Source organism: Coptis chinensis, chromosome 6 (assembly GCF_015680905.1).
Source record: "Coptis chinensis isolate HL-2020 chromosome 6, ASM1568090v1, whole genome shotgun sequence".
NCBI lineage: Eukaryota > Viridiplantae > Streptophyta > Magnoliopsida > Ranunculales > Ranunculaceae > Coptis > Coptis chinensis.
In genome coordinates this window covers 86,868,383-86,872,837 of record NC_141461.1, presented here as the reverse complement: position 1 = coordinate 86,872,837, position 4,455 = coordinate 86,868,383, and the positions used below count along the sequence as shown (strand labels likewise).

Genomic DNA, 4,455 nt, shown 5'->3' with positions numbered 1-4,455 from the left:
TTGAAATCAATTTGAAACAGAGTGGGCTACCACCATTCTTCAAGTGTATTAAGTATACAACACGTGAATGGTTTTCAAGTTATGAAGTGTTCAAGGACATTAATTGAAGTCTACTGATCGTCCAATTAAATCCGATCGTCTTTCACTAAGGCAAGTTCAAGGCCTCCCATGCTACTTGACCTGATGCAGTATCTTTTCATTTGTAAAAGAATAGAAATCCGATGTTTATAATAGAAGAAGCCAAATTTTCATTCATGTGGGGGATTGTTAGAAAAATGGATTTTCACAAATCCATTGAGATATGAATGAGTAATTTGTCTCCCAAGTTATCCCACATTTAGATGAAATGGGTTTCTCTTGAAACAGTACGTAAAGTGAGAAAAACCTTTCCGGAAGGGTGCACTGGTTTGAAATAGTGCATTATGCCGAAAAGGTGTGACCTTTTGAAATGTGCACTTGTTCAAAACAGTGCATCATGCCAAAAAGGTGTGACCTTTCAAAATAGGCACTGGTTCTAAATAGTACTTTATGCCGAAATGGTGTGTCCTTTCGTAACATGTGACTTTTCAAAGAGTTGCTGACTTTTTCCCAAGAGTCACTGTGTTGTTTCGAAGAGGCACCATTCACCTATAAATAGTGGATGAATTTGGAGAGAAAGACACACCAGATCACACAGAGTTCTGATCTTTCTCTTCTCCCTCTGTTCTTAGTCAAATACTATGTTGTGTTCCTTGATTCTATAGAATTGAAGTGCTAGCTTTCTATAGAAGAAAATTCGTTTTATCTTGGGAGACAGTTTCCCATCAACCTTCAAGCACCATGAGGGGGGAAATCTGTCTTAAGGACATAGTGATCATCATTAGGCTCGGATTTAATCATTGGTAAATTAGTTTTATTCGTTGAACTAAAAGGTTTGTTTATTTGTTGATATTAAAGGTTTGTTCTTATCAATTTGATTTATTGTTTACTTAACAATAAGTATATTTTTGGAATTAAGTTTCCTGCATTATATGCATATCTGTTCCAGGAAATACATGAGTACACACTACCAAAAAAACGAGTTTACCCGACAGACGACATAAAGAATACCCGACGGATTCTATCTATAGGAAGTTCCCAACACATTTTGTTCGTCGGGTATAATCTGATCAACTGTTGGGTAATCTCCTGGGCACCCGACGGTTCTACTAGAGTTGTTAACGGGATGCATATCTCTTCCTAATCGCTAAACAGTTTGCAGCTTATGAAAAAATCAAAATAAAAAATTGAGATGTCGCGTTCGAAACCTAAAACCAAAAGTCCAAACACATCCCCACTCCCCACTCCCAAAAACAGGCCGTCTCCTTGCTTACCCCCACCTCGTCTCTCTCTCTCTAAGATTTCAATGACTAACAACAATCTACCACGAAGAATCCATAAAGGTTTGTTTTCTTTAATTCTTTTCTCGATCCATCCTTCAATTTCTTTTTTATCTAATCGTTTTTTTGTGATTGATCAAGAAAAGCAGCAGCTCATAAGTGAACCAGGTAAACTTTTTTTTTTGTTAATGGTGATATGGGTATTGAAATAGTGAAAATGTTAGAGTTGGTATTTAATAAAAAAAAGTGATCTTCTTTGAAATTTTGTAAAATATCTTTGTAAGATTGACTATGTTGGTAGAGAGTCTGTTATACTTTGCGGAGAGACTGACTGAGCATTATAAGGGACCCAATGGTGAGGGTCCGGATATTTATCTGAAAAGAGAAGATTTGAACCATACTGGAGCTCATAAGATTAACAATGTTGTTGCTCAAGCATTGTTGGCTAAGAGGTTGGGGAAGAAACGAATCATTGCAGAGACTGGAGCCGTTCAACATGGAGTTGCAACTGCTACTGTTTGTGCTAGGTTCGGATTGGAGTGCATTATCTATTTGGGGGCTCGGGGATATGGAGAGGCATCGCTTAATGTTTTAGAATGCGACTTCTCAAACCGAGGTTTGTTGTTATTGTTTTGATATCTATTGGTGATTATTTGTTTGTGTTGTCGGTTAGTTGTTTTGTTGCCAAATGTGAATATTCGGATATTTTCATGAGCAGGTTAAAGCAGATCCATTCGGGAACGACCACTTTGAAGGATGCAACATCAAAGGCTATAAGGGATTGGGTAACTAATGTAGAGTACTAGAGTCAACTCATTATATTCGGGGTGGATTGCAGGTCCACATCCATATCCCATGATGGTGAGAGAGTTCCATGCAGTGATCGACAAAGAAACTAGGAAATAGGCTACTGAGAAATGGGGTGGAAAACCTGATGTGCTAGTTGCCTGTGTTGGTGGAGGTTCTAATGTTATGGGTCTATTCCATGAGTTTGTTGATGACAGTGATGTGAGGTTGATCGTGGGGGAGGTCTTTGGTCATCATGGTAGATAGTGGTAGGCATGCTCACGGAATTAGTGTTTCACCTACGGAAGAAACTATGCAGATATTTTAATGTCATGATTTTGGGGCCAACTCGGTCTCCTTATGAAGGTATAACTATTTCGTTGCGTATTCGTTAATTTTTTCTTTGTTTTGTGGTGTAAGCTTAGAACTAGCTTGTTAGTTATTCTAATAAGAAGTAATATTTGGGGTTGGAAAAAAGTAATTGAATTGAAGTATAAATGTATTAGCGCGTCATGGATTATGAATGAATATTCACTTGTACAATAAATGATGAATATTTGGGAAATTACATTGTTATATGAATTGCATTTATGTATGTCAAGTAAGAGGTTCTATGGGTTTGATACTTTATTAATGTTATAATTGATGTAGTGTTATTTTTTCTTGACTTAGTCCAATCATTAGACTTCTTAGATGAAAATAATGTTCGGTAACAGTATGTCTTTTGAGATATTATGATCTGATTTAGATAGAACTGGAACTGTGAGGATAGAGGATGGTCCACTTTATCACCCCTATAGTAATGGTAAGGGGATTTATAGTGTATTAGTTTATACAGGCTATAATATTATGTGCAGATTCTAAATTGCTAACTCTCATTTCTTTATTCCCCATCTGTATGGAGACGTCATACATTGTGCAATTTTTTTAAGATGGGGGTTATACCAGGATCCCTGAGTGCATCTTATACAGATTTTCCGTCTGATTATTTGACACAAAAAAGAATTTGACGTCACTCTGACATGCTAACTTTGAACACCCAAAAAATATTCTAAGGAGGCGTGTGCTAAGATGGACTAGAAGGTGCATATTAACTTATTAAGTATTAACGTGTTGTCTTTTTTTGTGATTTGCATAGTTCTCAGCATACTCGTTCACAATTGTGAGTTAATGCACTAGGCCACTAGCTGCTTTAATGTGTTTGTACTATCAATAGCTAGCCATTTTATGTAGGGTCCCTCCTGATTAAATCGTTGAAGTTTCTTGACTCACATGTATAAAACTTCCAGTGATTGTAGTTGTGCATGCCTAAGCTATCTAATGTATAGTTATAAAACATTATACTGAAGCCCCGATTGCTTTAGTCGTGATCACATGATAGTTATAGATTATTTGCAAAATCTTAATGTTTAGACTTGAAATAGCCACTTAAATTTATTTTTACATGTCGAAGTCCATCTATGGTCATTGTTAGCCAATATCGTAATTGTTTAGGATTAGACTATGTACTTGGGCATAGTATAATTTTCTATGGGAATGTCTAAGTTACTTCCTTGTAGTATGTATTCGTCAATCTGGCTTGCATTTTACTGTAGTTTTTTTCTGCTTAAAGAACTCTTTTATCTAGCTGATGATTTTTGCACACCCTATAAAATTCCTATATATGAGTTTGGTGTCCTTTCAACTCACACAGAGAGTTCCAAAAATGGAGTGGCACGATGAGACCATTATAGTGAATTGAAACAAGACAAAGGGGTGTTTATTTGTGATTGGTTTCAAAGGGAAGAATTCAAGGTAATATAGCTTACTAGTTAAAGAATCCTTTGTCTTTTGTGTGGTATAACTCGATGAATTTATGCATCTTTGAGATTCTTATCATTTTATGACAAGTCTTTATTGCCGTCAAATGTAGTAAGAGTACAAAGCTTTGTAAGCAAATCCCAAGCAAGGTCGGGCACTGCATTACACATCACGTTATGTTTCATTTGCTTGCACTAGTACAAACATATAGTCTTGGAAGAATTTTGGAATGCATACTTAACATATATTATCACGGGGAATTTCTCTTAGTACAAGTAGGTCAACCTGCTTCAAACTTTATTTTGTTCCCCTGCTTTTTAGGGTTATGTTGGGTACATTGGCTTGTTAGTACACGTTGATGCAAGAGAATTTTTTTTGGGTAGTCCTAGGTTTGTAGAAGTGGTGCTTTTGTTTCTAAAGTATTTTAAGGCCTTCTAGAATAGCTCGGTAAATTAATCTTTTCACATTTTCAAGTTATTTCTTAGCTTGATAGATTATTTTGTTGTCGTTG

The 4,455-nt window shown here is 36.1% G+C and overlaps 1 pseudogene; it reads left to right on the top strand.

Annotated features, from left to right (window-relative positions):
• The first annotated feature begins 1,529 nt into the window (after window positions 1–1,529).
• On the top strand, window positions 1,530–2,472 carry LOC147495105 (tryptophan synthase beta chain 2, chloroplastic pseudogene; annotated as a pseudogene).
• The last annotated feature ends 1,983 nt before the right edge of the window (window positions 2,473–4,455 follow it).